The sequence below is a fragment of the Balaenoptera physalus genome, assembly GCF_965194825.1.
Source record: "Balaenoptera physalus genome assembly, chromosome: X".
In the NCBI taxonomy this organism is placed as follows: Eukaryota; Metazoa; Chordata; class Mammalia; order Artiodactyla; family Balaenopteridae; genus Balaenoptera; species Balaenoptera physalus.
The window spans coordinates 79878960-79904698 of record NC_138903.1 but is presented as its reverse complement, the minus strand read 5'-3'; the positions used below and the strand labels follow the sequence as shown (position 1 = coordinate 79904698).

The 25739-nt window shown below is 35.3% G+C and overlaps 1 long non-coding RNA gene and 1 pseudogene across 2 annotated transcripts in view; both read right to left on the bottom strand.

The window, feature by feature from the left end:
- LOC309653148 overlaps positions 1-25739 on the bottom strand; it is a 151285-nt gene that overhangs the window by 104355 nt on the left and 21191 nt on the right. The window lies entirely within an intron of this gene.
- Positions 1435-15445, bottom strand: LOC309653104 (large ribosomal subunit protein eL31 pseudogene; annotated as a pseudogene). The gene has a single exon. The product of its transcript is annotated as a large ribosomal subunit protein eL31 pseudogene (transcript).

The window sequence follows — 25739 nt, the reverse complement described above, 5'->3', positions numbered from 1 at the left end:
TGCTGATGATAATAATATAACCATTAACACTGATTGTTATTGCAAGGTGTTAGGTAATATTATATGGATAGAAAGTGATGGATTCAGGGTTCAAACTAAGGCTGGTTGACCTAAAAGCATGTGCTCTTTTGGGTATCAGTGTTATTTTTCTCATCTTGCTCCACCACAGTAAATCCTCCATCATGGGAGCCACTATGTTGCACAATAACAAATTTCCCTAAGACAATTAAAACCTTTTCTCCTGAGAACGTGAAAATAAATTTGGCATCTGAAAACATTTTTACCAATATTATAAAATCAGGTTATTTAAAAAAAAAAAGGACCAAAAATTTGAAAAAATTACAGTCAACCAAAGGATTCAGGTACTTTTCCAAAGTGTTTAGTCTTTATATATCCAAACATATTCATGTTTAGTATTTAAAATTTGGTTTGATGATTTCCCTAACCATGTGTTCCAATGTTTTGTTTTGTTGTTCCCTCAGCCACTGTAAATTTTTAGTATATGAAGACCTGCTTAAACTTTGAAATTCCGGTAGTGCTCTGTTCTCCTCTTTCTATGTTCACCTCATTCTCAGTTTCCCTATACCTGTTTCTGTCATAATCTTTGTGTTCTTAATCTTTTACCTGGTACCCAAACCATGCTTCTATTACTACTAAAACCAAAACTCAGACTTTTCCCCTTAAATTTTTTAAAATCTTAGGTGATAGAATTTAGTTATATATTTTTCTTCAGTCATCTACTTCTTTTGCTAATATAGGTCTAATTTTTCCCAATAACACAACCTCTAGTCTCCTTCTCTTAAAAATATTATCCTAGAATTGCTATAAACATATATTTGTTATACATTTATCTTATAGACTCATTTTATCAAGAGCAGCTTAAATTACTTATTATGTGGATAATAAGCCTGAACACAGTGCTTGGTAACTTAAAAAAGATCAATAGACATTTGTGAGAATAAATATCTTCTTAGAGGTACTATAAATTGATAACTCTCTGACATCCCCAAAAATATATAGGAAGCTAATTATTTTTAATCACCTAATTTAAGAGCCAAATGATCTGATGGTGTAAAAACAGAGGAGAAATACAATCATGTACTAAGCAGATTTATTACCAATAGAATGAATTTCTGTTCATTGAAATGCAAATCTTCTAATAAAATCAAGAGAATTTTATTTGTCTATAGCTTTGAGACATGGAGCAAGTCAAAAAGTCTCTAAGCCTCTGTTTTCTTATCTATATAATGAGAATGATAATAGTCTAAGTTTAGTACAGTAGCTTTGACTGAGTTGATTAGATTCAGTAACATCTTAAAATTGTGGATACAATATATATATATATGAATAAATATCAGCAAGGTTAAAAACTGAAGCTAAAATCTGCAGCAACCTTGAAAATTACTTTGCCTTTAAAATATAAATATTTTTTTGATTGAGTTTGGTAAAAATCATTGAGATTGTTTTTATTGTTTTTGTTTATTTGTTTTGAGGTTCTATAACTTTGACAATCAACAGTTAGTTCTCATCCACATTAACTGTCTGTAGATTTTTGAAAGTGGTAACAGGTACATAAGGTAACCAACATATAGAGCTTGTTTGGTGAATCTTCATCTTCATTACAATTTCTGCACAACCACACACTGATACAGTATGGGACATTCCTTATTGCTTTGGCCCAGACAGCTTTGTTGAGCCTGGTGTCAATGCATACACCTGGAGTTCCCATCTCCTTCATGGCAAATTTCCAGATTTCTCTGAGTACCTGAGGGCACGGTTCTTGAAACCCACTCCATGGCTGTGCTTGTAAATGTTGATAGTGTATTCTCTGATGATGGTGGACATGCCCTTCTTCTTATCACCCTTTTTTTCAGGAGCCATTCTGCCAGGCATGGTTTGGAAAAAGGGTGTTTTTATTGTTAAATTGTACTCTGGTCCACAGTTAATCAGTGTAGGATAAATATATATGACAAAAGCACCTTATTAAAGAAAGTGAACCCTTTCAAGAAAGTCATAAAGCAAAATTTTGAAATTATAAATAGGGAAGGTATTTGTGTTTGTGTGTGATTGTGTGTGTGAGAGAGAGCATGAGAAAGAGTGAGAGAGGAGCAAATTACTGTTATTTTATTACATTTTTCTTTAAAGATAATTGTAGTTTCAAATGTAATTGTAAGAAGTAATACAGATTCTCTATACCTTTTATCTGGTTTTCCCCAATGGTAACATCCTGTATAACTATAGTACAATATGACAAAAGGAAAATTAACATTGACACAATCTACAGACTTTATTCAGATTTCAGCAGTTTTATACAGACTTATTTGTGTGTGTGTGTTTGTGTGTGTGTGTAGTTCTATGTTATTCTTTCTACTTGGCTGTGGTATATGCTTATACTTTGCTGCATTTTATTTGCTAATACAGTTGATGTTTTATGAAATTGCCACAACCTCTGAATTAGAAAATGCTGAACCATTGCTCTTAAGGAAAATATAGGGTTAGGTTTATTTAAGCTTCTTTTCACATGATTTTTATCAATGGATCAATACATAATTTTACTTTATGTGTGTTTCTGTTTAAAGACACGTTATTACATATTGTTGATTCATTAATGTTGAACACATGACCAGTGCTACAACTCATGCCTATAGGAAGCTTATCTAACACGCATATTTGCTTTGTAAGGCACATCAGAGCTTACTTGGGTTCAGGAATATTAGACAGCTCTTTAGCACCATGCTTAGGGACCATTATAAACAGTGAAATCACCAACAAAAAACACACAAATGTGAAAAACTTGGCACTAATTAGACCACAATAGGGGCACTTGTTTACAGTATGAAACTGAAACAAAAGACATAAAAGCCTTTTTCAAACTTAGGTGAGAATTTGCATATCAGGTGACTCAGAGTTTTCACCTCTTTGCACATGTCTGCTAAATGAGAATGAAAGAGCCATGAATATTGATTTTGTAGTTACAAATAACTTTTTAGTGAGTAGGCAAATTTGCAAATACAGAATCTGTGAATAATAAGCATAACTGTATTTTGTTAAAGATTTTTGTGTCTAAGTTTTGAAAGAATAATGGCCTGTAATTTTTCTTTTTTTCTTTTTTTTACTGTCATTGTCTTGTTTTAGTATTAGGGTAATATTGGCCTCATAAAAGGAGATAGACAGTGTTCCTGTCTCTTCTATTTTTTATAAGAAATTATCTGAAGTAATTGTTGTCTTTAAATTTTTTAGAAAAATTCTCCAGTAAATTTAGCTGGGTCTGGATTTCTTTTTCAGGAAGATTTTATTTATGAATTTAATTTCCTTATTAGTTACAGGGCTATTCAAATTATCTATTTCATCTTGGTTGAGATTTGGTAGTTTGTGAGTTTTTGAGGAATTGGTCCATTTCTACTAAGTTGTTAAATTTATGAATGTAAATTTGTTCATAGTATGCCCTTATTACCCTTTTAATGACTAAAGGAACTGTAGCAATATTCCATTTCATTCCTGAAGTTAGTTATTTGTGTCTCCTCTCTATGTTTGTCTGTATTGTCAGAGGTTTATCAGTTTTATAATTTTTTCATCTTGTTTCATTCATCTTCTCTATTGTTTTCTTGTGATTTCCAATGTTGTTTCCCACAGTGGTAGAGGTACTTTTCTTGGCTGGTCTGCCTGTTATCTCTAGGTGGGTGATAGGATACTCTGGCCCACATTGACAGAGAGTGCTTCTATGGACCACTTCTTGTCCTAGGATCTTCTACTTAATAGCCCCTGTAGAGTTGCTGAAATACCTGGTGTCTGTTTCTTGGGAAAGGGAGTTTCATACTGTAGTCATCCCATCAAGCTATTTGTTTCCAGAGGAATTCTCCTTCCTGCTGCATTCAGGTGGGCAAAAGGACCCTCTAGCCCACAGGGATGGAGGGCACTTCCCAAGGCTGGGCCAGACAACTGGTGTTTATAGGTTGGTGAAAGAGAAGACTTCCCTGATACAAGCCATTTGTTGTTAGTAAATTCACCCCTGCCAGTGCCACAGGGCTGTCTAGTGTTATTGTTGAAATTTCCATTAGATCCAGGAGAGGAATTTCTTACTTGAGCCATCTTCTGCTGCTATGTTGAATGTTTAGCTATGCTGGGCCGGGGTTGCCTTCTTCTGCTGTGTGGGGTGTTGTAAGGCACTGAACCACTCTGTTTTTACTTTACTCCTGAAGTTGTTGCATTATTTCCAGGACTTATAATTGTATTTAGCAGGATAGAGTAGAGATGGGTCTACAGAACCTTTTCTGGACCTTAAGCTCTAAATTATTTTTGAAATGGGTTTGGAGGAAATTTCTGCTTGTTAATAACTTCTACAGTCAAAGCCTGAAATGAAAATCATCAAAGCAATGTTTTGTCCACAGAAACTTTTTGAACAAATATCTGCTCATATTTAAAGCTAACCAGAAACAGAAAAGAAAACCTGAAGAATATGCAAAGAATCAAAATAACTAGGTGCACTTGGGAGAATTTCAATCACAAGAAAATGAATAATATCATTTATAAGATGTTGGTGGTTTCCATAAATAAGCCCAGAAAAATCTTATCAAGGGAACATAGGGAATTAATACTGGTTTATTGTTGAATATCAGGTAGAATTATAGTGATAAGGAAAAGAATAAGATTCCTGAGGAAAGATGTGTCAGTCCTTGAGTAGAGTCAAAATTCATGAGTATATTTCTTAATTTATAGCTCTTGCTACTTGCTTACATTTGTTATAAATGAAAGATCACATACTATTATAGTGATACTATTATAGTGAAACAAGACAAATTCCAGGTTGAAAGTTATTTGATAGGAAATGTTAGACTTAACTTCTATAAATTACATCAGAAAATAGTCACATGAAGTCTGCAGATAGCCTAATCTTAATATATCATAGATATTTATTTTTTAAAGACAGCCATATTTTTCCATATGATATTTATTTTTATTATTTAACATTGAACTCGATAAGCAGTGTATAAATCAAATATGCAAATATCTTTACAAATGGTTGTAACATTCTAATTAGCACATGGGCAACAAGGAATAATAGGTGTTTTTGATAACTATGTTTGAGAGTTGACTACTGTCATCAAAAGAATCAGGAATGCAACTATTTGGACTCTAAACTAGCCATGACTATTGACTCTACTTAGGTTGTTTGCAGTGTGAAAACCAGAGTGCTCCCTGTGGGGGAGTTTGTGGACAGTATTCTTAACATGTATTTGAAGAATAGAAACTTATAGGATGCTGAGACAAGAAGGACAAGGAATTATGTGATTTCTACTTTTTTTTCAGTTACAAGAATAACTGAAATTGAACATATAAACAATTCATGAGAAACATCTGCTTCTCCAACCTTGATGAAACCACCCAAAAATCCCACACAAGCTTGTTCAACAGTCTTTAGCTATACTTTTCATGAGAAGTTCATTCTTAAGACTAGATATAAAATCAGAATGACATATCAATAGCTGACCTGAGAGAAAAGTCCATCTGAGTGAAAATGGTATAGATATTAGCTTTTTCTCCTAGGGCACAAGCTGACTTATTAGAAATGCCATGAGATCATGGTGTCATTATACTCTTGATAATATGAGCATACGTGTTCTTAAACCCACAGACCGAAACATTTCCATGTCATCTAAGATATAAATCTCATTGATTCTTAATAGAAGGTCTCTGTTTTGCATTAGATTAACATTTAATCTGTTTGGGTTGACATCTAGGGATCTACTGTGACAACAACAGGACCAGTTGCAACTAGAGTAACCACTGAATATTTCTATACTATTCTGTGTCATTGTTTTTGGAGGAAGTAGAAAACAGCTCAATAATAAGCATTCTCATTTACCCTTTATCTTATTCCTCTACTTTAATACAGACTAAGCATAGAGATTACCTAGCATATAATGAAGCACTATACCAGCAAACTGACTAATATATGTCTATATTTATACATCTACATATCTATATATATGAAAACTAAATCTTTGACCAGGGCAAGTAAAAACATTGCTATTTTTTGTCTTACCATTCCACACTTTTTGCTCACTATTTTAAAAATCAAATGGAATTTATATTTGTGATATGTGAACTTTAGTATAGTTTACCTCTCTGGTTAATAAACATCACATTATAGTCTCCACTACTTTTAATTGCATTCATTTTTTAATTGAACTTAGATGATCTCACTGTATTTAGAGAAAGTTATACCTCTTTGAACTTCCAATTTCTACTTGTTTTTTATAATGCTCACCTCAATGCCCAGCTTCTCTATGAAGCATTTTTCTGCCTTAGTGAGTTACCATTCTCTGAATTAGCATAATATTTATAGTTTATACAAATCAATTTAATAATTATATATTATCAAAATTTTTCTTTTTTATACTAAAATCAGAGCTTATCACCTAAATAGTAACCTTCTTAATGGCAGAAGCCATGTTAATAAGTTCAAGTGAAAAACAGTGATGTAACAACTACCTATTTGTCTAATATTCTTAGATAGACCTGGAGTGTTTAGCAAACTTCATGGATAATTAATAAGCAACAGATTAGTTGCCCAATATTGTGAAATATGTTATTGTTCTCCAGGAAATGTATCAATTAAATCTGAAAGAAGCCTTAGTTGAAAGAATGTAAGGCTTTGTTAGAAAAGAGGTGAATAATATGAATAATTCACCTTGATAAGGTATTTTCTATATCAATAATTAAGTAAACAAAGACTTTGAGATCATCATGTAAAAGATTCAATGTGAGAGCAATATATCAGTAAAGAGAATATCCTTCTTTTTTTTTTTTTTTCTAAAGCATGAAATGCCTAATTCTTCATATTTTCCCAAATGTTTCTAAGCGGAAACAGTTACAAAAAAGCTATTAAAATAATTAACAACAAAAATAATAATATTGAAAGCTTAGATCATTTTGATAGTTGTTTGTTTTCCATACTCCTAAATATGAAAATCTGTTCTAGTTGGCTACATTTTTCATAATTTGGAGTTAAAAATGTTTTAAAATTCAAATTTATGATGGCAAGAGCCATCACTCATGTACTATCAATCAAAACTGTGATAATAAAACAAAATTGTACTTTTCATACTAAAATTGCATAATTTAACATTTCACTTGCACAATATATAATAGTATACTGTATAGGTCAAAATCTTCCTTTTATTTTTATGGTCTATTTGTGTAAATGAAGTTTAGTTTTAATTAATATGATACGAATAAAAAAGCATTACTGTAAATAAAGGCACAGAGAAAATAACCTTTGCTGGGAAGACTTTGCTTTTTAACATTAGGTAGAAAGTTACTTAGCCTTTTACATCCTTCCTAAAGTGTGTGGTTTTTAACTAGACAATGTAAATAACTTAAAAGCTGAGGTGAAAAGACCTTTACGAGGTATGCCATCATTATGAAAGAGCATTTTTCAGAAACAATTTGAAGGTTTATGGTTTTCTGGTTGAAGATATTCCTGTTACTAGATAGAAATGAAGTTCAGTGAAAATTTACAACTCAATACAAATGAAAATGAAGTTTGGTTGAAATATTCATTTGAACCACCATTTCCTCAGAATGAAAGTGCTATTTTTCCCATCATTTTTTAATAATCATACTTTGAAAATGACAATAGTAAAGAAACAACCTCTCACAGTGTCTCACAAAAACATCAAAAATGCCAGCAAAGTTGAACACAACAAAAGTGTATAGTGTCAACTGTTTATAAATTAACATAATTGAGCAGTAAAAGGAATAGTTATTTAAAACTAGGAAAGGCTTTATTCTCCATGTTAAGAACAAATTCAGTTAACATATGGGTACTCTGAAAACCTGTAAAAAAGAAAAATATTTTCCTGGCTGTCAAATCTCTTATCTTTACAAGAATATTAAATTCTACCTAAAAGAACAGGGCAGGTAACTCCATCAAGCTAATGGGTTATGAGGAAAGAGATAGATGGGCCCCAGGCTGAGCAGCTGGAGTTTGTCCCCTGTGGACAGACACTCCAAGATAAAGATAACAGCAGGAGCTAGGAGGAGCTGAGCCCTGCCCAGATAAGAGATAAAGAGATCACATATTTCTCATTCTCGAGTGACTGTGGGGAAAAAACACTCTAGGCCTGTTAGTCAGACATTAACAGCAAGGAGGTGACAGTGGTGAGAAAGACAAGAAGAAGAAATCGAGTCACACAACCAGACATCTGGGGACTCTCCCTTGACCCCACCCAGAAGAGGTGAAACTATAGTCACGTGGTGGGCAGCTTATCCTGATAAAGAGGGGCACAGTAAGACGAGGGAACTTCCCGGGGCTGCGCATGCCCAGACCAGACAGGTGTATAACCTATAGTAAACCCAAACTCATTATACCATAATTATAATAAAATGTACATGTGGCTTTGCCCGCCCGCCCCACCGAGTGGGCGTTTCTTAGCGATTCAAAGTAAGAGCATGTGCAGCAGTAAACTTGTTACATAGCTCGGGACTGTCAATCAAATAATGATCCCCTGTCACTCACCCCCACCTCCCTGCAAAATGCTCCCTAAAAGCCCCCTTAAGCCCGTATAGGAATGCAGCTTTCAATTCGCAGAATCAGCCCGCTCTCTCTCTCTCTCTGAGAGTGTACCTATGCTTAAATAAACTTTTCTTGGTGCTTAAGCTTAATGTGGTAGTTTGCTTACTAATCGTGGAACAGAGATTGCTGGTCTGGGCCTTCCGTTGACCTCCTTGGTTGAAGCTATTTTGTTACAAGCATGATCACAGTCCAGTGACAGGCCCAAATAGAAAATGAAGTTTTTCTAACATTTTATATTGACCAGACTTGGACTTGAAACCAAATCTTTCTTATTTTCCACTAGAAAATGCATTCTTTCCTCCTTTGAATGAGGTAGAGAATACTGGTACCATCCATAGGAAATTCTGGTGCTGATTAAGTTTCTGAAATGACCTAAGCCAGGTGTTTCAAAACCCATCTTGTTATTATAATAACCTGACATACTTCTGTAGGAAAACAGATTTCCAGGTCTCACATCAGAAATACCAAAAAGAAATATTACTGCTCCTTCTGGGAGGCTGATAAGAAGCAATGTTTGTGAGTCACTGATCTAAGGACTGTAATTACATATAGACTCCAGAGCTTAATGATTGTTAATAGTTCTTGGGTTCAAATCCCTGTTCTACTGCTCTGTGTACTCTCTGGAAAGTGGCTAAAGTTCTGTGTGCCTCACTTTCTTTATTTTTAATGGACATACCTAACAGTCTTATGTAAGGATTATGTCAGTTAATATAAAAGAATTTTAACCGTGCCAGTACCAGGAAAACACTCACTAAATGTTAGTATCTGCCTTGTCTTTGTAGATTTCACTTGCAATGACTCTCCTGCATGAATCCTGGACTTCAACAAAAATTAGACATATCCCTTACAGCGCTTCAGTAAATACTTGTGAAAGTAAGACTAATATGACCCCTACAACCTGAGTGGTTTGAAATAGTATAAACAATCTGAAACACAGGAAAATAGTTATTATATTGGGGTGAATTGTAGAGTGTTTGGTAGGTATATTTAATTTTCCTCCAGAGTTTGATATTGAAGGAGCATGACACATAATAGAAAAGTTTTAGTATACACATAGTCTCAAAAATTAAATGCCATTTTTGAAAAATATGAAAATGGTATCTAAGGCTATTTCAAGCAACATTTGTAAAGAAAAAATTGATTTTGAAAATATAACTGATTGGTACTCACAAATTTTAAAAGTACAGGGATTACTGATTTCACCTTAGTGGAATGAATATAATACTGCCACAAAGAAAACTTACAATTATTTTCTATCTCTTTCTTTAATTAATTTTAACTTAGAAAAGAGGTAGCCTTTAGTTGTGAGAAGATATGGCATACATATTTTCTTTTCTTTGTTTTTTTTCTAACATCTTTATTGGAGTATAATTACTTTACAATGTTGTGTTAGTTTCTGCTGTATAAAAAAGTGAATCAACTATATGTATACATATATCCCCATATCCCCTCCCTCTTGCGTCTCCCTCCCACCCTCCCTATTCCACCCCTCTAGGTGGTCACAAAGCACCTAGCTGATCTCTCTGTGCTATGTGGCTGCTTCCCACTAAATATCTATTTTACATTTGGTAGTGTATATATGTCAATGCCACTCTCTCACTTCATCCTTTTTAAGTTTTTTTGTTTGTTATTATAATTTTTTTAATTGGGGTATAGTTGTTTTACAATGTTGTGTTAGTTTCTACTGTACAGTGAAATGGAGATCCCTGTGCTATACAGCAAGTTCTTATTAGTTATCTATTTTATATATAATACTGTATATATGTCAATCCCAAACTTCCAATTCATCCCACCCCCCACCCCTCATGTTCCACCCTTGGTGTGCATACATTTGTTCTCTACACCTGTGTCTCTATTTCTGCCTTGCAAACTGGTTCATCTGTACCATTTTTTTAGATTCCAAATATACGATATTTGTTTTTCTCTTTCTGACTACTTGACTCTGTATGACAGTCTCTAGGTCCATCCACGTCTCTACAAATGACACAATTTCATTCCTTTTTACAGTTGAGTAATATTCCACTGTATATATGTACCATATCTTCTATTTTTTTTAAATTTAATTAATTAATTTATTTATGGCTGTGTTGGGTCTTCGTTTCTGTGCAAGGGCTTTCTCTAGTTTCAGCAAGTGGGTGCCAGTCTTCATCGCGGTGCACAGGCTTCTCACTATCGCGGCCTCTCTTGTTGCGGAGCACAGGTTCCAGACGCGCAGACTCAGTAATTGTGGCTCATGGGCCCAGTTGCTCCACGGCATGTGGGATCTTCCCAGACCAGGGCTCGAACTCGTGTCCCCTGCATTGGCAGGCAGATTCTCAACCACTGTGCCACCAGGGAAGCCCCGTACCATGTCTTCTTTATCCATTCGTCTGTCAATGGACATTTAGGTTGCTTCCATGACCTAGCTATTGTAAACAGTGCTGCAATGAACCCTGGGGTGCATGTGTCTTTTTGAATTATGGTTTTCTCTGGGTATATGCCCAGTAGTGGGATTGCTGGGTCATATGGTAATTCTAATTTTAGTTTTTTAAGGAACCTTCATACTATTCTCCATAGTGGCTATAACAATTTATATTCCCACCTACAGTGCAAGAGGGTTTGCTTTCCTACACACCCTCTCCAACATTTATTGTTTTTAGATTTTCTGATGATACCCATTCTAACCGTTGTGAGGTGATACCACATTGAAGTTTTGATTTGCATTTGTCTAATAACTAGCAATATTGAGCAGCTTTTCATGTTCCTTATGGCCATCTGTATGTCTTCTTTGGAGAAATGTCTAGGTGTTCTGCCCATTTTTTTATTGGGTTTTTTGTTTTTTGATATTGAGCTACATGATCTGTTTATATATTTTGGAGATTAATCCTTTGTCTGTTAATTTGTTTGCAAATATTTTCTCCCATTCTGAGGGTTGTCTTTTCGTCTTGTTTATGGTATCCTTTGCTGTGCAAAAGCTTTGAAGTTTCATTAGGTCTGATGTTTATTTCTGTTTTTATTTCCATTACTTTAGGCGGTGGGTCAAAAAAGATCTTGCTGTGATTTACATCAAAGAGTGTTCTTCCTATGTTTTCCTCTAAGAGTTTTATAGTGTCCGGTCTTACATTTAGGTCTTTAATCCATTTAGGGTTTATTTTTGTGTATGGTGTAAGGGACTGTTCTAATTTCATCCTTTTACATGTAGCTGTCCAGTTTTCCCAGCACCACTTATTAAAGAGACTGGCTTTTCACCATTTTATATCCTTGCCTCCTTTGTCATAGATCAGTTGACCATAGGTGCATGGGTTTATCTCTTAGCATTCTATTCTGTTCCATTGATCTGTATTTCTGTTTTTGTGCCAGTACCATATTGTCTTGATTATTGTAGCTTTGTAGTATAGTCTGAAGTCAGGGAGTCTGATTCCTCCAGCTCCATTTTTTTTTCTCAAGATTGCTTTGCCTATTCAGGGTCTTTTGTGTCTCCATACAAATTTTAAGATTTTTTGTCCTAGTTCTGTAAAAAATGTCATTGGTAATTTGATAGGGATTGCATTTAATTTGTAGATTGCTTTGGGTAGTATAGTCATTTTCATAATATTGATTCTTCCAATCCAGGAGCATGGTATGTCTCTCCATCTGTTTGTGTCATCTTTGATTTCTTTCATCAGTGTCTTATAGTTTTCTGAGTACAGGTCTTTTACATCCTTAGGTAGGTTTATTCCTAAGTATCATTCTTTTTGTTTCAGTGGTGAATGGGACTCTTTCCTTGGTTTCTCTTTCTGATCTTTTGTTGTTAGTGTATAGAAATGCAAGAGATTTCTGTGAATTTATTTTATATCCTGCAACTTTACCAAATTCATTGATTAGCTCTAATAGTTTTCTGGTGGCATCTTTGGGCCTCTCTATGTATAGTATCATGTCATCTGCAAAGAGTGCCAGTTTTACTTCTTCTTTTCCAATTTTGATTACTTGTATTTCTTTATCTGCTCTGATTGCTGTGGCTAGGACTTCCAAAACTATGTTGAATAATAATGACAGGAGTGGACATCCTTGTCTTCTTCCTGATCTTAGAGGAAATGGCTTCAGTTTTTCACCACTGAGAATGATGTTTGTTGTGGGTTTTTCATATATGGCCTTTATTATGTTGTGGTAGGTTCCCTCTATGCCCACTTTCTAGAGAGTTTTTATCATAAGTGGGTGTTGAATTTTGTCAAAAGCTTTTTTCTGCATCTGTTGAGGTGATCATATGGTCTTTAATCTTCAATTTGTTAATATGGTGTATCACATTGATTGGTTTGCATATATTGAAGAATCTTTGCATCCCTGGGGTAAATTACACTTGATCATGGTGTATGATCCTTTTAATGTGGTGTTGGATTCTGTTTGCTAGCGTTTTGTTGAGAATTTTTGTGTCTGTATTCATCAGTGATATTGGTCGGTAATTTTGGTTTTTTGTAGTATCTTGGCCTGGTTTTGGGATCAGGGTGATGATGGCCTCGTAGAATTAGTTTGGGAGTGTTTCTTCCTCTGCAGTTTTTTGGAAGAGTTTGAGAAGGATGAGTGTTAGCTCTTCAGTAAATATTTGGTAGAATTCACCTGTGAATCCATCTGGTCCTGGACTTTTGTTTGCTGGAAGATTTTTAATCACAGTTTCAATTTCATTACTTGCGATTGGTCTGTTCATATTCTCTATTTCTTCCTCGTTGAGTCTTAGAAAGTTATACCTTTCTCAGAATTTGTCCTTTTTTTCCAGGTTGTCCATTTTATTAGCACATAGTTGCTTGTAATAGTCTCTTATGATGCTTTGCATTTCTGTGATGTCCTTTGTAACTTCTCCTTTTTCATTACTAATTTTATTGATTTGATTCCTCTCCCTTCTTGATGAGTCTGACAAAAAGCCTATCAACTTTGTTTACCTTCTCAAAGAACCAGATTTTAATTTTATTGATCTTTGCTATTGTTTTCTTTGTTTCTATTTCATTTATTTCTGCTCTGATCTTTATGATAACTTTCCCTCTACTAACGTTGGGTTTTGTTTGTTCTTCTTTCTCTAGTTCCTTTAGGTGTAAGGTTAGATTGTTTATTTGAAATATTTCTTGTTTCTTGAGGTAGGATTGTATTGCTATAAACTTTCCTCTTAGAACTGCTTTTGCTGCATCCCATAGGTTTTGGATCATCGTGTTCTCATTGTATTTGTTTCTAAGAATTTTTAAATTTTCCTCTTTGATTCTTCAGTAATCTCTTGGTTATTTAGTAGCATATTATTTAACCTCCATGTGTTTGTGTTTTTTACGGTTTTTGCCTGTAATTGATTTCTAATCTCATAGTGTTTTTGTTGGAAAAGATTCTTGATATGATTTCAATTTTCTTAAATTTGCTGAGGCTTGATTTGTGACCCAAAATGTGATCTATCTCGGAGAATGTTCCATGTGGAATTGAGAAGAAAGTGTAATCTGCTGTTTTAGCATGGAATGTCTGTTAAATATCAATTAAACCTATCCGATCTATTGTGTCATTTAAAGCTTGTGTTTCCTTAGTAATTTTCTGTCTGGATGATCTGTCTATTTTTGCAAGTAAGGTGTTAAAGTCCCCCACTATTATTGTATTACTGTCAATTTCCTCTTTTGTACCTGCTAGCATTTGCTTATGTATTGAGGTGCTCCTATGTTGGGTGCATATATATTTATAATTTTTATATCTTTTCTTGGATTGATCCCTTGATCATTGTGTAGTGTCCTTCCTTGTCTCTTGTAACATTCTTTATTGTAAAGTCTATTTTATCTGATATGAGTATTGCTACTCCAGCTTTCTTTTGATTTCCATTTAAATGGAATACATTTTTCCATCCCTTCGTTTTCAGTCTGTATGTGTCCCTAGGTCTGAAGTGGGTCCCTTGTAGACAGCATATATACAGGTTTTGTTTTTGTATCCATTCAGGCAGTCTGTGTCTTCTGGTTGGAGCATTTAATCCATTCACATTTAACATAATTATCGATATGTAAGTTCCTATTACGATTTTCTTAATTGTTTTGGGTTTATTTTTGTAGGTCCTTTTCTTTTCTTGTGTTTCCCACTTAGAGAAGTTCCTTTAGCATTTGTTGTAGAGCTGGTTGAGTGGTCCTGCATTCTCTTAGCTTTTGCTAGTTTGTAAAACTTTTGATTTCTCCATTGAATCTGAATGAGATCCTTGCTGGTAGAGTTTTCTTGGTTGTAGGTTCTTCCCTTTCATCACTTTAAATATATTGTACTACTCCCTTCTGTACAGAGTTTCTGCTGAGGAATCAGCTGTTAACCTTCTGGGAGTTCCCTTGTATGTTATTTGTCATTTTTCCCTTGTTGCTTTTAATATTTTTTCTTTGTCTTTAATTTTTGTCAAGTTGATTACTATGTGTCTCAGCGTGTTTCTCCTTGGGTTTATCCTGCCTTGGACTCTCTGCAGTTCTTGGACTTGGGTGTCTATTTCCTTCTGATGTTAGGGAAGTTTTCGATTATAATCTCTTCAAATATTTTCCCTCGTCCTTCTCTCTCTCTTCTTCTTCTGGGACCCCTATAATGTGAATGTTGTCCCAGAGGTCTCATATGCTGTCTTCATTTCTTTATTCTGTTCAGTGATTTCCACCATTCTGTCTTACATATCACTTATCCATTCTTCTGCCTCAGTTATTCTGCTCTTGATTCCTTCTAGTTTATTTTCTATTTCATTTATTGTATTGTTCATTTTTGTTTGTTTTTTATTTATTTTTATTTTTTTTAAACATCTTTATTGAAGTATAATTGCCTTACAATGGTGTGTTAGCTTCTGCTTTATAACAAAGTGAATCAACTACACATATACACACGTTCCCATATCTCCTCCCTCCTGCATCTCCCTCCCTCACACCCTCCCCATCCCACCCCCGAGGCAGTCACAAAGCACCGAGCTGATCTCACTGTGCTATGCAGCTGCTTCCCACTAGCTATCTATTTTACATTTGGTAGTGTATATATGTCCATGACACTCCCTCCCCCTGTCACATCTCACCCCTCCCCCTCCCCATATCCTTAAGTCCATTCTTTAGTAGGTCTGTGTCTTTATTCCCATCTTGCCACTAGGTTCTTCATGACCTTATTTTTTTTTTCCTTAGATTCCATATATATGTGTTAGCATACTGTATTTGTTTTTCTCTTTCTGACTTACTTCACTCTGTATGACAGACTCTAACTCCATCCACCTCATTAAAAATACCTCCATTTCATTTCTTTTTATGGCTGAGTAACATTCCATTGTATATATGTGCCACATCTTCTTTATCCATTCATCCAATGATGGACATTTAGGTTGCTTCCATGTCCTGGCTATTGTAAATAGAGCTGCAATGAACGTTTTGGTACATGACACTTTTTGAATTATGGTTTTCTCAGGGTATATGACCAGTAGTGGGATTGCTGGGTCATATGGTAGTTCTATTTTTAGTTTTTTAAGGAACCTCCATACTGTTCTCCATAGTGGCTGTATCAATTTACATTCTCACCAATAGTGCAAGAGTGTTCCCTTTTCTCCACACCCTCTCCAGCATTTATTGTTTGTAGATTTTTTGATAATGGCCATTCTAACCGGTGTGAGATGATACCTCATTGTAGTTTTGATTTGCATTTCTCTAATGATTAATGATGTTGAGCATTCTTTCATGTGTCTGTTGGCCATCTGTATATCTTCTTTAGAGAAATGTCTATTTAGGTCTTCTGCCCATTTTTGGATTGGGTTGTTTGTTTTTTTGTTATTGAGCTGCATGATCTGCTTGTAAATCTTGGAGATTAATCCTTTGTCCGTTGCTTCATTTGAAAATTTTTTCTCCCATTCTGAGGGTTGTCTTTTGGTCTTGTTTATGGTTTCATTTGCTGTGCAAAAGTTTTTAAGTTTCATTAGTTCCCATTTATTTATTTGTGTTTTTATTTCCATTTCTCTAGGAGCTGGGTCAAAAAGGATCTTGCTGTGATTTATGTCATAGAACGTTCTGCCTAAGTTTTCCTCTAAGAGTTTGATAGTGTCTGGCTTTACACTTAGGTCTTTAATCCATTTTGAGTTTATTTTTGTGTATGGTGTCAGGGAGTGTTCTAATTTCATACTTTTACATGTACTTGTCCAATTTTCCCAACACCACTTATTGAAGAGGCTGTCTTTTCTCCACTGTATATGCTTGCCTCCTTTATCAAAGATAATGTGACCATATGTGCATAGGTTTATCTCTGGGCTTTGTATTCTGTTCCATTGATCTATATTTCTGTTTTTGTGCCAGTACCAAACTGTCTTGATTACTATAGCTTTGTAATAAGGTCTGAAGTCAGGGAGCCTGATTCCTCCAGCTCCATTTTTCGTTCTCAAGATTGCTTTAGCTATTCGGGGTCTTTTGTGTCTCCATACAAATTGTGAAATTTTTTGTTCTAGTTCTGTGAAAAATGCCAGTGGTAGTTTGATAGGGATTGCATTGAGTCTGTAGATTGCTTTGGGTAGTAGAGTCATTTTCACAATGTTGATTCTTCCAATCCAAGAACATGGTATATCTCTCCATCTATTTGTATCATCTTTAATTTCTTTCATCAGTGTCTTATAATTTTCTGCATACAGGTCTTTTGTCTCCTTAGGTAGGCTTATTCATAGATATTTTATTCTTTTTGTTGCAATGGTAAACGAGAGTGTTTTCTTAATTTCACTTTCAGATTTTTCATCATTAGTATATAGGAATGCAAGAGATTTCTGTGCATTAATTTTGTATCCTGCTACTTTACCAAATTCATTGATTAGCTCTAGTAGTTTTCTGATGGCAGTTTTAGGATTCTCTATGTATAGTATCATGTCATCTGCAAACAGTGACAGCTTTACTTCTTCTTTTCGATTTGGATTTCTTTTATTTCTTTTTCTTCTCTGATTGCTGTGGCTAACACTTCCAAAACTATGTTGAATAATAGTGGTGAGAGTGGGCAACCTTGTCTTGTTCCTGTTCTTAGTGGAAATGGTTTCAGTTTTTCACCATTGAGGACAATGTTGGCTGTGGGTTTGCCATATGTGGCCTTTATTATGTTAAGGAAAGTTCCCTCTATGCTTACTTTCTGCAGGGCTTTTATCATAAATGGGTGTTGAATTTTGTCGAAAGCTTTCTCTGCATCTACTGAGTTGATCATATGGTTTTTCTCCTTCAACTTGTTAATATGGTGTATCACGTTGATTGATTTGTGTATATTGAAGAATCCTTGCATTCCTGGAATAAACCCCACTTGATTATGGTGTATAATCCTTTTAATGTGCTGTTGGATTCCGTTTGCTAGTATTTTGTTGAGGATTTTTGCATCTATGTTCATCAGTGATATTGGCCTGTAGTTTTCCTGCTTTGTGACATCTTTGTCTGGTTTTGGTATCAGGGTGATGGTGGCCTCGTAGAATGAGTTGGGGAGTGTTCCTCCCTCTGCAATATTTTGGAAGAGTTTGAGAAGGATAGGTGTTAGCTCTTCTCTAAATGTGTGATAGAATTCGCCTGTGAAGCCATCTGGTCCTGGGCTTCTGTTTGTTGGATGATTTTTAATAACAGTTTCAATTTCAGTGCTTGTGATTGGTCTATTCATATTTTCTATTTCTTCCTGGTTCAGTCTCGGTAGGTTGTGCATTTCTAAGAATCTGTCCATTTCTTCCAGGTTGTCCATTTTTTTGGCATAGAGTTGCTTGTAGTAATCTCTCACGATCGTTTGTATTTCTGCATTGTCAGTGGTTACTTCTCCTTTTTCATTTCTAATACTATTGATTTGAGTCTTCTCCCTTTTTCTCTTAATGAGTCTGGCTAATGGTTTATCAATTTTGTTTATCTTCTCGAAGAACCAGCTTTTAGTTTCATTGATTGTTGCTATTGTTTCCTTTATTTCTTATTCATTTATTTCTGATCTGATCTTTATGATTTCTTTCCTTCTGCTAGCTTTGGGGTATTTTTTGCTCTTCTTTTTCTAATTGCTTTAGGTGCAAGGTTAGGTTGTTTATTCGAGATGTTTCCTGTTTCTTGAGGTAGGCTTGTATTGCTATAATCTTCCCTCTTAGCACTGCTTTTGCTGCATCTCATAGGTTTTGGGTCGTCGTGTCTCCATTGTCATTTGTTTCTAGGTATTTTTTGATTTCCCCTTTGATTACTTCAGTGATCACTTCGTTATTAAGTAGTGTATTGTGTAGCCTCCATGTGTTTGTATTTTTTACAGATCTTTTCCTGTAATTGATATCTAGTCTCATAGCGTTGTGGTCGGAAAAGATACTTGATACGATTTTAATTTTCTTAAATTTACCAAGGCTTGATTTGTGACCCAAGATATGATCTATCCTGGAGAATGTTCCATGAGCACTTGAGAAAAATGTGTATTCTGTTGTTTTTGAGTGGAATGTCCTATAAATATCAATTAAGTCCATCTTGTTTAATGTATCATTTAAAGCTTGTGTTTCCTTATTTATTTTCATTTTGGATGATCTGTCCATTGGTGAAAGTGGGGTGTTAAAGTCCCCTACTATGATTGTGCTACTTTCGATTTCCCTTTTATAGCTGTTAGTATTTGCCTTATGTATTGAGGTGCTCCTATGTTGGGTGCATAAATATTTACAATTGTTATACCTTCCTCTTGGATCGATCCCTTGATCATTATATAGTGCCCTTCTTTGTCTCTTGTAATAGTCTTTATTTTAAAGTCTATTTTGTCTGATATGAGAATTGCTACTCCAGCTTTCTTTTGATTTCCATTTGTGTGGAATATCTTTTTCGATCCACTCACTTTCAGTCTGTATGTGTCTCTAGGTCTGAAGTGGGTCTCTTGTAGACAGCATATATATGGGTCTTGCTTTTGTATCCATTCAGCCAGTCTGTGTCTTTTGGTGGGAGCATTTAATCCATTTACATTTAAGGTAATTATCGATATGTATGTTCCTATTCCCATTTTCTTAAATATTTTGTGTTTGTTTTTGTAGGTGTTTTCCTTCTCTTGTGTTTCTTGCCTAGAGAAGTTCCTTTAGCATTTGTTGTAAATCTGGTTTGGTGGTGCTGAACTCTCTCAGCTTTTGCTTGTCCTTAAAGGTTTTAATTTCTCCATCACATCTGAATGAGATCCTTGCTGGGTAGAGTAATTCTGGCTGTAGGTTTTTCTCCTTCATCACTTTAAGTATATCCTGCCACTCCCTTCTGGCTTGCAGAGTTTCTGCTGAAAGATCAGATGTTAACCTTATGGGGATTCCCTAGTGTGTTATTTGTTTTTTTTCCCTTGCTGCTTTTAAATTGTTTTCTTTATATTTAATTTTTGACAGTTTGATTAATATGTGTCTTGGCGTGTTTCTCCTTGGATTTATCCTGTATGGGACTCTCTGTGCTTCCAGGACTTGATTAACTATTTCCTTTCCCATATTAGGGAAGTTTTCAACTATAATCTCTTCAAATATTTTCTCAGTCCCTTTCTTTTTCTCTTCTTCTTCTGGGACCCCTATAATTCGAATGTTGGTGCATTTAATGTTGTCCCAGAGGTCTCTGAGACTGTCCTCAGTTCTTTTCATTCTTTTTTCTTTATTCTGGTCTGCAGTAGTTATTTCCACTATTTTATCTTCCAGGTCACTTATCCGTTCTTCTGCCTCAGTTATTCTGCTATTGATCCCATCTAGAATATTTTTAATTTCATTTATTGTGTTTTTCATCGTTGCTTGGTTCCTCTTTAGTTCTTCTACGTCTTCGTTAAATGTTTCTTGCATTTTGTGTATTCTCTTTCCAAGATTTTGGATCATCCTTACTATCATTATTCTGAATTCTTTTTCAGATAGACTACATATTTCCACTTCTTTTGTTAGGTCTCGTGTGTTTTGATCTTGCTCCTTCACCTGCCGTGTGGTTTTTTGTCTTCTCATTTTGCTTATCTTACTGTGTTTGGTGTCTCCTTTTCACAGGCTGCAGGTTTGTAGTTCCCGTTGTTTTTTGTATCTGTCCCCAGTGGCTAAGGTTGGTTCAGTGGGTTGTGTAGGCTTCCTGGTGGAGGGGACTAGTGCCTGTGTTCTGTTGGATGAGGTTGGATCTTGTCTTTCTGGTGGGCACGTCCACGTCTGGTGGTGTGTTTTGGGGTGTCTGTGGCCTTATTATGATTTTAGGCAGCCTCTCTGCTAATGGATGGGGCTGTGTTCCTGTCTTGCTAGTTGTTTGGCATAGGGTGTCCAGTACTGTAGCTTGCTCGTCGTTGAGTGAAGCTGGGCCTTGATGTTGAGATGGAGATCTCTGAGAGATTTTCACTGTTTGGTATTACATGGAGCTGGGAGGTCTCTTGTGGACCAGTGTCCTGAAGTTGCCTCTCCCACCTCAGAGGCACATCCCTGATGCCTGGCTGGAGCTCCAAGAGTCTTTCATCCACACGGCTCAGAATAAAAGGGAGAAAAAAATAGAAAGAAAGAAAGAAGATAAAATAAAATAAAATAAAGCTATTAAAATAAAAAATAAGAAAAAAATTTTAAGAATAAATGTATTCAGAAAACTTTTTTTAAATTTTTAAAACTAGATTTATTAATTTTTTATAGTAAAAAATAAGAAAAAAATTAGTAAGAAAAACTTTATTAAGAAAAAAAGTTTTAAATTTTTTAAAATAAAAAATTTGAGTACCCACCACCAGAGTCTACCATCAAGCCTCTTAGATAGCCTCAACCACCAGAGGGCAGAGAGCAGAAGCAAGAAAAACTACAATCCTGCAGCCTGTGGACCAAAAACCACAGTTACAGAAAGATAGAGAAGATGAAAAGGCAGAGGGCTATGTACCAGATGAAGCAACAAGAAAAAACCCCAGAAAAACAACTAAATGAAGTGGAGATAGGCAACCTTCCAGAGAAAGAATTCAGAATAATGATAGTGAAGATGATCCAGGACCTCGGAATAATAATGGAGGCAAAGATTGAGAAGATGCAAGAAATGATTAACAAAGACCTACAAGAATTAAAGAACAAACAAACAGAGATGACCAATACAATAACTGAAATGAAAACTACACTAGAAGGAATCAATAGCAGAATAACTGAGGCAGAAGAACGGATAAGTGACCTGGAAGACAGAATGGTGGAATTCACTGCTGCGGAACAGACTAAAGAAAAAAGAATGAAAAGAAATGAAGACGGCCTAAGAGACCTCTGGGACAACATTAAATGCAACAACATTCGCATTATAGGGGTCCCAGAAGGAGAAGAGAGAGAGAAAGGACCAGAGAAAAAATTTGAAGAGATTATAGTCGAAAACTTCCCTAACATGGGAAAGGAAATAGCCACCCAAGTCCAGGAAGCGCAGAGAGTCCCATACAGAATAAACCCAAGGAGAAACACGCCGAGACACATAGTAATCAAAGTGGCAAAAATTAAAGACAAAGAAAAATTATTGAAAGCAGCAAGGGAAAAATGACAAATAACATACAAGGGAACTCCCATAAGGTTAACAGCTGATTTCTCAGCAGAAACTCTGCAAGCCAGAAGGGAGTGGCATGATATACTTAAAGTGATGAAAGGGAAGAACCTACAACCAAGATTACTCTACCCGGCAAGGATCTCATTTAGATTTGATGGAGAAATCAAAAGCTTTACAGACAAGCAAAAGCTAAGAGAATTCAGCACCACCAAACCAGCTCTACAACAAATGCTAAAGGAACTTCTCTAAGTGGGAAACACAAGAGAAGAAAAGGACCTACAAAAACAAACCCAAAACAATTAAGAAAATGGTCATAGGAACATACATATCGATAATTACCTTAAACGTGAATGGATTAAACACCCCAACCAAAAGACATAGACTGGCTGAATGGATACAAAACAGGACCCATATATATGCTGTCTACAAGAGACCCACTTTAGACCTAGGGACACATAGAGACTGAAACTTAGGGGATGGAAAAAGATATTCCATGCAAATGGAAATCAAAAGAAAGCTGGAGTAGCTATACTCATATCAGATAAAATAGACTTTAAAATAAAGAATGTTACAAGAGACAAGGAAGGACACTACATAATGATCCAGGGATCAATCCAAGAAGAAGATATAACAATTATAAATATATATGCACCCAACATAGGAGCACCTCAATACATAAGGCAACTGCTAACAGCTATAAAAGAGGAAATCGATAGTAACACAATAATAGTGGGGGACTTTAACACTTCACTTACACCAATGGACAGATCATCCAAAATGAAAATAAATAAGGAAACAGAAGCTTTAAATGACACAATAGACCAGATAGATTTAATTGATATATATAGGACATTCCACCCAAAAACAGCAGATTACACGTTCTTCTCAAGTGCGCACGGAACATTCTCCAGGATAGATCACATCTTGGGTCACAAATCAAGCCTCAGTAAATTTAAGAAAATTGAAATCATACCAAGCATCTTTTCTGACCACAACGCTATGAGATTAGAAATGAATTACAGGGAAAAAAACGTAAAAAAGACAAACACATGGAGGCTAAACAATACGTTACTAAAAAACCAAGAGATTACTGAAGAAATCAAAGAGGAAATAAAAAAATACCTAGAGACAAATGACAATGAAAACACGACGACCCAAAACCTATGGGATGCAGCAAAAGCGGTTCTAAGAGGGAAGTTTATAGCTATACAAGCCTACCTAAAGAAACAAGAAAAATCTCAAGTAAACAATCTAACCTTACACCTAAAGAAACTAGAGAAAGAAGAACAAACAAAACCCAAAGTTAGCAGAAGGAAAGAAATCATAAAGATCAGAGCAGAAATAAATGAGATAGAAACAAAGAAAACAATAGCAAAGATCAATAAAACTAAAAGTTGGTTCTTTGAGAAGATAAACAAAATTGATAAGCCATTAGCCAGACTCATCAAGAAAAAGAGGGAGAGGACTCAAATCAATAAAATCAGAAATGAAAAAGGAGAAGTTACAACAGACACTGCAGAAATACAAAACATCCTAAGAGACTACTATAAGCAACTTTATGCCAATAAAATGGACAACCTGGAAGAAATGGACAAATTCTTAGAAAGGTATAACCTTCCAAGACTGAATCAGGAAGAAACAGAAAATATGAACAGACCAATCACAAGTAATGAAATTGAAACTGTGATTAAAAATCTTCCAACAAACAAAAGTCCAGGACCAGATGGCTTCACATGTGAATTCTATCAAACATTTAGAGAAGAGCTAACACCCATCCTTCTCAAACTCTTCCAAAAAATTGCAGAGGAAGGAACACTCCCAAACTCATTCTATGAGGCCACCATCACCCTGATACCAAAACCAGACAAAGACACTACAAAAAAAGAAAATTACAGACCAATATCACTGATGAATATAGATGCAAAAATCCTCAACAAAATACTAGCAAACAGAATCCAACAACACATTAAAAGGATCATACACCATGATCAAGTGGAATTTATCCCAGGGATGCAAGGATTCTTCAATATACGTAAATCAATCAATGTGATACACCATATTAACAAACTGAAGAATAAAAACCATATGATCATCTCAATAGATGCAGAAAAAGCTTTTGACAAAATTCAACACCCACTTTTGATAAAAACTCTCCAGAAAGTGGGCATAGAGGGAACCTACCTCAACATAATAAAGGCCATATATGACAAACCCACAGCAAACATCATTCTCAATGGTGAAAAACTGAAAGCATTTCCTCTAAGATCAGGAACGAGACAAGGATGTCCACTCTCACCACTATTATTCAACATAGTTCTGGAAGTCCTAGCCATGGCAATCAGAGAAGAAAAAGAAATAAAAGGAATACAAATTGGAAAAGAGGAAGTAAAACTGTCACTGTTTGCGGATGACATGATACTATACATAGAGAATCCTAAAACTGCCACCATAAAACTGCTAGAGCTAATTAATGAATATGGTAAAGTTGCAGGATACAAAATTAATGCACAGAAATCTCTTGCATTCCTATACACTAATGATGAAAAATCTGAAAGAAAAATTATGGAAACACTCCCATTTACCATTGCAACAAAAAGAATAAAATACCTAGGAATAAACCTACCTAGAGAGACAAAAGACCTGTATGCAGAAAACTATAAGACACTGATGAAAGAAATTAAAGATGATACCAACAGATGGAGAGATATACCATGTTCTTGGATTGGAAGAATCAACATTGTGAAAATGAGTATACTACCCAAAGCAACCTACAGATTCAATGCAATCCCTATCAAATTACCAATGGCATTTTTTACAGAGCTAGAACAAATCATCTTAAAATTTGTATGGAGACACAAAAGACCCCGAATAGCCAAAGCAGTCTTGAGGCAAAAAAATGGAGCTGGAGGAATCAGACTCCCTGACTTCAGACTATACTACAAAGCTACAGTAATCAAGACAATATGGTACTGGCACAAAAACAGAAACATAGATCAATGGAACAAGATAGAAAGCCCAGAGATTAACCCACGCACCTATGGTCAACTAATCTACGACAAAGGAGGCAAAGATATACAATGGAGAAAAGACATTCTCTTCAATAAGTGGTGCTGGGAAAACTGGACAGCTACATGTAAAAGAATGAAATTAGAATACTCCCTAACACCATACACAAAAATAAACTCAAAATGGATTAGAGACTTAAATATAAGACTGGACACTATAAAACTCTTAGAGGAAAACATAGGAAGAACACTCTTTGACATAAATCACAGCAAGATCTTTTTTGATCCACCTCCTAGAGTAATGGAAATAAAAACAAAAATAAACAAGTGGGACCTAATGAAACTTCAAAGCTTTTGCACAGCAAAGGAAACCATAAAGAAGACGAAAAGACAGCCCTCAGAATGGGAGAAAATATTTGCAAATGAATCAACGGACAAAGGATTAATCTCCAAAATATATAAACAGCTCATTCAGCTCAATATCAAAGAAACAAACACCCCAATCCAAAAATGGGCAGAAGACCTAAATAGACATTTCTCCAAAGAAGACATACAGACGGCCACGAAGCACATGAAAAGCTGTTCAACATCACTAATTATTAGAGAAATGCAAATCAAAACTACAATGAGGTATCACCTCACTCATGTTAGGATGGGCATCATCAGAAAATCTACAAACAACAAATGCTGGAGAGGGTGTGGAGAAAAGGGAACCCTCTTGCACTGTTGGTGGGAATGTAACTTGATACAGCCACTATGGAGAAC